Source organism: Vanessa tameamea, chromosome 2 (assembly GCF_037043105.1).
Source record: "Vanessa tameamea isolate UH-Manoa-2023 chromosome 2, ilVanTame1 primary haplotype, whole genome shotgun sequence".
Taxonomy (NCBI): domain Eukaryota; kingdom Metazoa; phylum Arthropoda; class Insecta; order Lepidoptera; family Nymphalidae; genus Vanessa; species Vanessa tameamea.
The window spans coordinates 10372860-10385044 of record NC_087310.1 but is presented as its reverse complement, the minus strand read 5'-3'; the positions used below and the strand labels follow the sequence as shown (position 1 = coordinate 10385044).

The window sequence follows — 12185 nt, the reverse complement described above, 5'->3', positions numbered from 1 at the left end:
GGTCATGGTTAAATATGTTGTAGTCCAACGGACGCTCATGCTCATCCGTATGCTCGGCGCGGAGGCTGCTTCCTGCGAACAGTAAGGGAGGGACTGCCCAATCACGGGTAGTAGTCGTTTCACGTTTATACATTATTCTTGTCTTTGTCTGACAACAGAAATGATACTAGATGAGGCTAGACATGAGTATCGATGGTTAGGGATCTTTATGAGCATCGATGTTTCGTACGTCATCAGGATTCACTAGGCAGCGAAGTCAACTCTGTATTCCTAGGCGACGCGGACGACCGGACACAGGGCGAGTTATTTACGATAGCCGCGAGACAATCGGCGGTTGCAACGTTTATCCGGTGTCACCGACGTGGTGCCAATAATATGACGTGGCCATTTTCATTAAATATCATCCTTCGGAATGAATACACGTGCCTGTTCTTTATTTATAGAATAGTTGAATCACGTTACCTGCTATGCGATAGTAAGTAATAACATCGGATGACTTAAGTAATTGTTCTTTTATATCATAACTATCTTTGTTTAGTATCGTTTTACAGACATATTATCGTTAACTTTTAGATGTGTTTCGACAGTCATTGTTGGTTTATTTTTCCATAACGTCGGCGTGGTTAGATCAAGCTAACGGTGTTGTCTCCACTAATTGATTTTATTTGCCGTCAGTTGCGGAAGCGGAGCAATTCGCCACAGGTCGGTTCAATGACACGACACTTCTCGAACAACTGTCCCTACACCACTGGAATGCAGTTTCTTTATATAACTTATAACATCGTCGTAAAAATTATCTAATGTGTTACATTTCAAATATATTCAAATTATGATGATAGGAAAATGGACGACATAACGTTTTTTGAAATTTATTTTATTATTACTTTATGTTGTATTTGTATATTATAAACAAATCGTGTATATTAGCTTTGCTCAGTACACGATTCCGTTTAATATTTTATAGTCATATCATCTTCGTAAGTCAATTTAGATACAACGAAGTTTCCAGTTATGAATTACACAGAAGTAAAAATAAAGCACTGGAATGCTTTATATAGTAATGAATTTTCAAAAGGTACATGTAATAATGGCGTAGTGAGTCATAATACTGAAGGTCTCAAGGATGAACAGGTAATAGGCGGTTGGTGGGTGCAAGAGGGCAGGGCGCAGAACATTATTTATATAACCGCTTTAACCGGACGACCTTGTTACAACTTTTTGACCTCCCTTTTCACAGCCATACGATACAATGTCCTAATAAGTTAAGGTAATCCTCCTTATAAGAGCTTTCGCTGACAATGCTTTTGCGTAAAATCTGAAATCGAGCTGAAGTTATTTGTCGATGGCTATGACTTGCGAATGAATGTCGTTGACTCCTCCGTGCTCTTACAATGATGCAATGTAAAAGGCGTCGTGTACAAGTATTCGCACGACAAAGCATTCTTTGAATTGTCTTAGTGAGATGATTTCGACTCGGTTTGGAATTATTAAAGTTTCTTTCGATTTATTTTTAAAGATTAATTAAAATGTCGGGCGTAATGTACATTAATGGACTTATTATTATTTTTGATTTTTATGTATCGCACAAGTTAAGTGTTGCGAGTGGTCCAGCGTTCATGGTGGCGGCAACGGGCAACTGTGGGTCGTATAGTCGCTTCTATTATAAAAGGCTTGCACTCTCTGCCATCGTAATTCATTATCCGACTCTGTTCGCCTCTTATTATTTATGGCCGCTTAGGTTTTGTCCTGGGTTATTCTCAACGTTGCAGCACTCACTTAATGGATGTACGAGAAAGGAATAATAAGGACATTTGAATAGAGGCAGAGCATCTTAGGTCAAGGTTTTCTTTAATACTTCGTTTCTTTCAAAAGTCTTCTTCGAATGACTTTTTGTGATTTATTACATGACAGGCAATTTTCTAAGCTCATAAAATATTTTATTCTATTGCTTCGGCCGTATTTATAAGCATATTGCGTTAAACAAGTATGGCAGTTAAATAAAAAGAGTACAGATCACTCAATTGATTGCTTGCGACTAAACAAAACTGAAACATGTTCACATTTCGAAATAAAATAAATGTAAACAAACCATATGACAGGTGAAGTAGGGTTAGCGCGCAAACAATATCATTTAAATAAATTTCACGCGTTTAAAATAATTATCCTGGTTTTTATCAGAGATGAATTTCAGTTGCGAGCGTTACATAACTTACCCCTAATTTATGTTTAGATTTTGACTTGCACTATGTCAAAAAAAAATATAATAAAAATAAATTTGTTCAATTTCTTCGTTGGTATAAAATATAACCGAGTCAAACAATTATTTCGATTATAAAAAATTGAACCATTCTAAGTACCTATATACAAAACCTTAAAAAAATCTGATTCTCGTAAGATAAACTTTAAAGTAACGTATTTAAATCTAATATATTATAATATTCAAAGGCCCATTCAATAATAATTTTATTTATGAAATCTCGCAGAACATATTAAAAATGAATCATGTTAAAAAATAATTGTAATATAATGCTTACATACCGTCGTGTCAGTGACAGACAAGGGACAGAAATAGTATAGAATAATTGGCGGACAAGTTACAAATCCATTGGCTAGCTTTATTTTATCAAAATCAACAAAATTTAAAGGAAAAACATACGTTTGATAATACCTCAAGAGACCAAATACGAAAGAAAGATGATAGAAAACTGACCGTAACAATTAATCTCATTGGTGTCTTTTACATCCTACGCGATAACGACGAAATAATCAGTGCCTTGCTGGGAAAAGGCAGTCATAATAATAATAAACCCTTTGACTAGTTTTAAGTAAAGAGTATGCCGATACGGATCCCATCTCAACACTTAACTGGTCAACAAATAGAGGTTCCAAAAGTTCTTACACGATTAATATTAACTTGAACCGTATGTAACTAACTATACGGATATGGATGTAATAGAATCTTGGAACTCTATCCCCCCCCCCCCCCAGTTTAATCGGTGACAATACAAATCGAAAATATTTAAAAAAATATAAAACGCTTTTCAAATATAATAACTGCAATTGACGTAAGTAAGTGAAGCTTGCTACATACATTTTCATAGTTTATGCCGTTAATTTAATAAATTAATTTGTTAACATTACTTATAACATGTTTTTATAAGTTCTTCGAATAAAATATTGTATAGAAATAGAATAGGAAAAATATCTAGCAAGGTATTTTTAATATCATATTCACACGACTGCCTAAAAAAGGAGAGTAATGTTTTCAAATTTTATTATATTATGTATGTATGTGAGTTTCTGTGTTACACGATAACTATTAAATGCCTAAACACATTTGAATGTATAGGATATAACTTAGAGTCCTTATTTGATTCCGAGTGACATTAAATATAATTTGAAGTTAATTTTTTTATAAGGTTTAAGATTACTTTTCGACAGCTTAGTGAAATCTAAAAGTAAGTACTTATATACAAAAAAAAATAAATAAACAAACTCAACTTGTATAATTCAGATTTAAAAACAAATTATATCAAAACAAAAACATTAATCTGCTAAACCAAAACAGAGATGAAACCTACAAATATAACCCAGATATAGCAAATATGACGAGCAAATAAGTGTTCATTTATTTTCAATATACAGCAAATATTACAGAAACAATTTGATACTATACTAAGTTTATTTAATATCTGCCGTCCTATCATAACGACGTATCTAGCTTTTAATAACTGGGTACGCGGTAGGATTTATAATTATATGTTATGTCGTTAAACCCGTACTTCTAATTAGTCTCATTTCCGGCATTAATTAATTCGATAACCTATTACATTTTGTACATATTTATGAAATGAATATTAATAAAAAATTTGCATTACGATCCGGTGTTAGTTTACATTTAAATGTTCGTGTAAAATTACGACTTTTAGGAGTCTTCGTAAAAGTTAAGCAGAGTGTTGCTTAAATAGAATATTATTATTATTAATTAAATATGTCTTCTCTAAAATGAGATTAGGTCTTAGCGCAGCAGTGAATATTTACAGGCTGTTAGATTTTTTGATTTGATTATTTATTTAGTTTTCAAGAAATTTTGATAATAATAGTAATGAAGTCATTGAATTTATTTAATTATTAACAAAAAATAGATTTTTTTTTTTAAATTAAGATTTTAAGTCAAGGTAATGTATGAATAGCAGTAATAACAATAACTAAATGCGCTATGAATATTTTTATGAATAATAAATAAGTAACAGCAACGTATTTTATGTGTACACTATGTGTATAATTGTATAATTTGCATATTATATATATGCATATATCTAATGCAATGTGAGGTCATTTTTCACGCTTAATTTATTGAATTGATCACCGTATCAGGAAACCTCTGAGGAGAGATGCTTTTTACACGGCTTGAAGTAATATCTACATTGTGATTAATGCTATTCACGCGTACGTTGTACCATTTCGCAGGCAACCGAAAGTATTGAGCCATACCTACACGCTCATAAAAATATAGGTATGTATCCTGTGTCGGGCATTTTTTGCGAGATCGTCTCATAACTTATTATAAAATTAAGGTGTCAGTCAGAAGAACGGTCTCTCTTTTGTTCCTTATTTTCATTGGAAAGAAGAGAACAGTCGTTATAGATCTCCACGTTAATTTATTATTATCGGCGTGCGTTAGTATGAGCGAGTGACAATCGTGCTTACAAGATATCATTGTGTGCGTGAGGTGGCTAAGAGTAAAGACAACAAAAAAATACAAACTGATTATATTTGTTAAGTACCTACCTATATTTGATTGAAAATTATTTAAGTAATTACGGACGCACCTTCGAGACTGAATTGATCTATAATGTATATCTAAAAAATGTCGTTTAATACAAAGTTCTCATCAGATTAATTTACAAGAAATTTTAATTGACAATACAAGGTCGTTTCATACAAAGTCAAACTACGTCAAAATATATCTATTTTAATAAACTTCTGTCAAATTCAGTATGTATTTGACAGATTAAAATGAATTATGCCTACAAACTTCTTGATCCCTATAAACGTATAAACTGACACAAGAATGTAAATCTAAATTTCTGAGAAGGTTCCGACTCAGTTTTTAATAGCTGGGCGTTGATGGCCCTATCCTTGGAATATTAGTCAAGGTGAATTGTCGCCGAAGTATGTATTTCAACCGTCACGCACGATTGTGCACGCTTCACTACTTGATATCGTCCTTTATATATAAAAGCTAGTATGCACTAAAAATAAAATATATTTAATCTAAATTTATCCTGTGTAATAAGTACTGCCATCGCGTGAATGTCCCCCCGTCATTTACTCATGTTCAATTTAAGCATGAGTGGTGTTGGTAATTTCGCTCGATATCGTGACTTAAGAACAGTTATAGGTATATCTATTTATATAATCTCACCTTAGGGATCCGCGAAACAAATATATTTTAAATCAAATACAGCTTTAGTTTTGTTTTATAATATTCAGTTAAATTTAAAGTTACCACCGAATGGAACAGTTCGAATCAACATTAGTAGACCTTACCGAGAAGAACGACCTAGAAATTCTGTAGTTACTCTTTTCCGAGAGTTAAGTTACATAGGTAATTAAATACAAATGAACCATTATCATCAGCTCCACTACTTGCTCATCAATTACAAAGGGTACTCAAAATGCCGCCAATGTGAGCCGCTAGAGGAGGATTGCATGACCTGCATTAAAATACTGTATCCCATAATCGCGACGTAATAGTCAGAAAAACTTACCAGAGCGTATTTACCAGAGCAGATTCGACTTCAACTTTTTTTACATACAATCAGTAATAATAATAATAGTAATTAAACACGTATAAATTACGACCACTTAAATCTGCAGCAAATAATTGAAAGATGAACGCGCATACTAAATACAATCTTTTTCATAAAGTTATGTAAAACATCGTTTACATTGCAAATTAGAATACTTACAGGTTTTGTCGGGGGCAATAAACTAGTTAAAAGACGTAGGCCTTGGTGCAGAACTAAGCGAAGGCAATCCCGAGAGAAGCCGGAAACGAAAGGAAAGCGAGCAACAATGGCAATAATTTGTGCAATTGTAAAATACGGTGAGAGGAATAAAATTATTCGATGTGAAAAAGGGGTTTCCCATAGCTTATCTTACTTACCTTCAATTAGATTATATTTCATAAATAATCATATCTTTAGGAATACCTTGATAAACATAAAAACGAACTATGCTCTATATGCAAATGTATTCTAAATTATTTGTCTCGAATGGAAGCGCTCACAGGATCGTAATCGGTGCCTTCGAAAACACCTGAAGCGAGTCGGAGTCAATATTGATTGAGTAAATATTGATAACGCAGAACTGGAGAATGGATGCTAAGCATTGAAGTACAAAAAAAAAACACTTAATATAAACATAAAAATATTTTTTTGTTTGAATAAATATTTGGCATTAAGGCGAGTTCGGTCTTAAATTTATACAACGTAGGGATTGTTTTGATGTTCATTGTGTTCGTGAGAAAGCATCGATTGGCGGCGCAGATGGGCTATTCAGATTGAATTTACGATATTTCAAAATCACGTTCATAACCTTGAACCCACGACAAGCAAAATTCACACTTTGTTTTATTATTTAAGGTTTATTTGTTGTGTATACGTAGATAGGATTATATAAGATAAGCTTTTGTCCGTTGTATATGTAACTCGATGGTAAATGTGAAAAAAAATTCTGTGAAAATTACTAACGCACAGTTTAAGGACTTTTAGAAGAAAATTCTTAATAGAGTGAGAGAGTTTTGAAGGAATTTCATAATGTACAAATAATATTTGTTTCGCGAAATATTAAACGGCCGACGTTCCTACCCAATTTGCAACTTGCCTTCAATCTGAACTTCTTTAGCTTTCAAGATAGTAAATGTGATTACAAATATATATATATATATATACGCTTTTGGGATCGGACAAATGTATTGCGCCAATCATGTACCAAATGAATACGCAACATATATACACCGCGAGGAGTAGTTCTAGGTTTATTCAATAGGTTTCTAGGTTTAATCAGCATTGCTGTAATTGAAACCTTTTTAAATTATATTTATTGGTTATACTCGTATTTTATAAATGTATTCGTTGCGTTGTTTGTTACTCAAAATTGAGATACTAAAAGTACTGTAAACAACGCCAATGACCTCTCTTAATTATTACCTTGCGAAACAACGTAATGATGCAACTTCATGACGTTGAGAGAGGTCTTTATCCGTTGAATTATAATGTTATAACGGAAAAAGTGAGATAAGGTAGGTTAACGTGAACTTTACATTAAACGAGTAAAAATAAACGTAGACATAAACATATAGTATAGAAAATACTAATTTTGCTAAGTATGTTTAAAATAAGAGGCTGTCGAAATAGGTTTCGATGAAAATTATAGGGGGGAGATCGAAGTGGTCCCTACGTAGCGCACACCACCGTTCATTTCTGACACCTCTCCCAGACGGACCCTGCGAGCCTCTGCCAATTATAACGGGAAACTATCCTACCTCGATCACTATAGCGGCTCCATGAAGTAATTGCTTAAACACATAATCACCTATGTCACGACAGCGCGAGACGAATCAATATCACAGTGTCTTATCCGCGAAGATCAAACCTAATAACGGCTGTGCGCTGCCTCAGAAGTATAGAATTATGATAAATATATTTGCTAACCTCTAAGAAAGAGCTTGAGATAACATCTAGTTTGAAATTAATGAATGAACCTAATAAAAATTCCGATGCAATGCACGCATACAATCGGTATCTCAAATCTTGTTTGAGATTCTGCATCCTGAGCGTTGAAATTGTTTTGTAGAGCGCACAAAAATGAATACTTGAAAATGCACAAGTAATTTTATACTCGTATGGCATTTAACTACAATAGAATTCGTATGGTATATACGTAAGTGTACACATTACGTATGGGCATACTTGTATATTTTTATAGTATATTTTTAGTAATGAAACACATTGATTTCTTAACTAACTTAAATTATCAAAGATAGTACAAGTAAAGTAAAATTATATATTTTACTTTGTTTGATAACTATTTTAACCAACGTGTACCCTAAGACTCGATTGTCAAAGTGATCGCGGTATGGAAACAATGATTTTATTACATTTTAAGAGATTAAAGAATCTCTTTTTCTCTTATATTTACTTTAAAATAAGTAGTGTATGAAAGAAATCATATGAAAAAAATAATTCTACTACGTACACAACCCTGATGCAATTATAGTACAATGTATAAATTATAAATTAAAAAGTAATACCAATCCTATTAAGTAATAATAACGACAAACGTAATAGAGATAAGTAAAACAATATAATTGTTTCAGAGCTCGCGCAAACCGGTCTGGCGTGATTCTTCGGAATGAGTTGGCGGACAAAAACCATATAATACCGGCACCGGTAACGATCGGAATAATTCAAAACTTACTGAGAACGCCGTCTTAGTTAGGAGTGCAATTAAAAGGTTAAATATAGAAAGGGTCTGCATTTGTCTTTAACTTTTTCTTAAATTTTCTTAACCTTACGTATAAACGTTGTTTAGTTAAACACTGATTCCTCCCTTTCTGTCACCATTGAATTGACATTCGAAAGAAGGAGACACAGCTTTATTGAACTAATCGCCCGAAACAACATTTGTGGATATGAAGCCGTTTCTGGCTATTAAGAATACAATACAATATTACGAATACATTGTATGACTTATGTTCTCTTCATCTTAATTTTAATGTCATTTCAATTAATATTATAATATAATAAAATATATTAGCTTATTGTGTACCTAGAATTCGAAAATTTTAGCTTCAATATAATCATTATTTTAATAAAAGAAGTTTCAAAAGTGAGGACATAAGCGAGAATATAAAAATAGATTTTAATGGTGGATTATTTTGCGATTCCAATTCAGAATCAAAAGTTTTTTCAATGCGAGACGAACCATAATAATTCGTTTGTGTGTTCCAAGTAAGAAAATATAATTTTGTGTCAAATTCATTTAAATTTTACATTAAAGAATATTTAAACTGAAAATTTCAATAGCATGTTATTAATTCGTCGTGATTTTGTTTTGAATTTTGATTAATGACTTATGAAATTACTTTATTATCGATAAAATATGAGAAGAATGATAATAAGCTGTATTTTATATGTTATACTTCAATATTGTTTGGGACGTACGTGGGGTCTTCTTGTAGCCACTATTCAAACGTCGGAGTCAAGTACTCGTTCAATTAAACGCTGTCCGAACCTCAGTAACATCTCACGAAAAAAAACACGCTCGAATCTCGCTTCTTTTGTTCCCTTTGTAGCTATTAAAGCAATATCAAGTTTTTTTTTTCCTTAAAATAAAACTGTGAATTTTATTTTATCGAGTTGCATCGTATCGCGCGCCAACGTAACTCATCCGATGTAAAACAATACGATAGGCATCGGTTGAATGCGATTAAAAAGAGATTTAAAAACGTTCCTGGAGGCATTGAGGCAATTTAACTTTCTTCTAGTTAATTTTAAGTGCAGTATCTTGTTGTGAATGGTTCAATAGTATCGAATATACATTGTGGCTTCAGATAGTGTTCAGATACCCGCTTATCGGGTATTATATGTGGATTACACCTGATATGCTTTATAGAGTTATCTCTTATATTCTTACAGTGAATAAATTTTCCGCACTGTAAACTAAAACATTCAACTGCTTCGGGCGACTTATTAGGCTGAGGCTCTAAACCTCGGTTTCAGGGTAATTAAAAAGTTTCTGGCAAGGAATTACTTAGTAGCAGTCCAAGTCCAAATTGGAAATATTAATACTCTCGTGCCCAGAAAGCACGTAAAAATGTTAGTCCTACACCTGATCTTTTTCCAGTCATGAGAGTGAGGGATAGTACAATTGTGTTTGACCACACACTCGTGTACTTAAACCTGCATGTGTATTCGACTAGTATCCTTCATGAAAAAATATCCGCATCTTCCTAAATCAGCTCAAGTGTTAGCAATATTACCGAATAAATTAATTTCAAATATTATTCAATTTCCAAAATAAAATGGTTAAAAATGTCGTATTTTTATATTTAGAGTATTTATACAGTGTGAGGTGCGCTGACCACCGGCCCGGTGGCCGTGCGACGAATAAACAGAGTGCCACCAATTATCGTGGCTCTCAAAGTAACATACTTAGAGTGATGCAGCGGCGGCGCCTTTCAAGTCCACCGCGCAGTTTCCATGCTTTTATTTCTGGATAAATCTAATGTTCAACTCATGGCCACTTATTTTCTCCATGGCATGAAAGTTCACAATGATTTTTTAATTTTTATTTAATATAAGTCTCCTTTGTATTGCTTAGCTTATTTTCACTTTTATTTATTTATATTAAGTATATAATAAGCATAATAAGAGATTTTGATAAGATAAGGAATATAAATTTATAATATTATTTATAATATTCACGCGTATTTATAACTTACATAACTGGCATTATTATAATTTTAGTATACTAAGTTCTGAAGAAATATAGCATTTAAAACGATTATTTCGAACATTGTTTGTACTCATTTTCAATTATTTTTATTGGTAACAGCAAAGATCGTCAAGCTTCTAATAAAAACAAGGACATCGGTTGAAAATCAGTGGAGAAATGGGTGCTGAACTGTTTTGATTTTGCCTGTTTATAGTTGGCTGCTAGCGTAAAACTTACTCTATAGATTAGCTATTAATGGTGGTAGGACTTCTTGCTGGCCTGGTGAGATACCATCCAGTCATCACTTATAGCCAGTGTAATTGCTATTTACGAATACAATTATTGCCTTAAATCCCCCGGCTGGTAGAGCAATGATAGTAATGATTTATATTTCTTACAGCATCAATGTCAGGGTTTATCCACTTATCGCGTTTAGTCCTAGTACAACAAAGTTTTTTTTTTTTAAATTAATACTTTGACGACAGTTTTAATGTAAAAGACGTTGGTATGTAGGATATTTTAAATTATACGCACGAATTTATAAAAAAACTGCATAATACATAAAAAAACGTACGAGGGGAGGGTAATTTACAAGTAAAATTAAATATTTAATAAAAAACAGATTATAAAAATAAATATATAAATAAACGGTAATCGCCTATTTACTCCGAATGTGATGAATGATCCAATCACGGACGTGTATCGTAATAACCTATTTCTGCTTTTACAGTTTTAAATTATGCAATCGAATGGGAGATGGTGACCACTTGCCATCAGGTGCTTTTGCTCGTTTGTCAAACTGCATCATAAAAAAAAAAAACTACGAGAAACGGAACCATTTTGACGCAACTGCATAGCAGTTCCAAATATACCTAGTTTCGACTTCGAGCTCACTTCTGATACCACCTATGATCAGGATGTTTAATCCTAAAAACATTTATCGTGATCCCTCTTAGGTATATAGCCAGAGGACAACAACTGCTGAAATTCATTTTTACTTGGTGATAGGGCTTTGTGCAAGTCTGGGTAGGTTACCACCCACTCATTAAATATTCTACCGCCAAGCAGCAGTACTCAGTATTGTTGTGTTCCGGTTTGAAGGGTGACTGAGCCAGTGTAACTACAGGCACAAAGGACATAACATCTTAATTCCCAAGGTTGGTGGCGCATTGGTAATGTAAGAAATGGTTAATATTTCTTACACCGCCATTGTCTATGGGCGGTGGTGACCACTTACCATCAGGTGGCCCATTTGCTCGTCCGCCTACCGATATCATAAAAAAAAACTCTCCATTCCGCTTAACATAACCCGTTGAACACAATTGTTACATTTTTCTGTTCGCGTAAATCGACCAAAAAAATCGATAGTCAATTGAAGAATTATTATAAAATAGTAACATGTTATAAGATGAGTTATTAATATACATGGCTCTTAAATAAAGTCGTAAATTTGAATATAAATCACTAAAGCATGAAACTCGTAAGGTGTGAGATCACCGCCATCGCGATATTTTACCTTTTTTTTATCATGGCTGTCGGTCTCTTATAGTTGATAGCTGCACGCATACTAGCCGACTATTCGTAAAAACATCTTGCTCGTCTTAGTTTTTAAGAAAAAATATTTTGATTTTATTTACATTTTGTAAATATACAATTAAACATATTTTATTGGATAATAG

At 33.0% G+C, this 12185-nt stretch overlaps 1 protein-coding gene across 5 annotated transcripts in view; it reads right to left on the bottom strand.

Moving 5' to 3' along the window:
- LOC113401994 (cytosolic carboxypeptidase 1-like) overlaps window positions 1–12185 on the bottom strand; it is a 58743-nt gene that overhangs the window by 8078 nt on the left and 38480 nt on the right. The window lies entirely within an intron of this gene.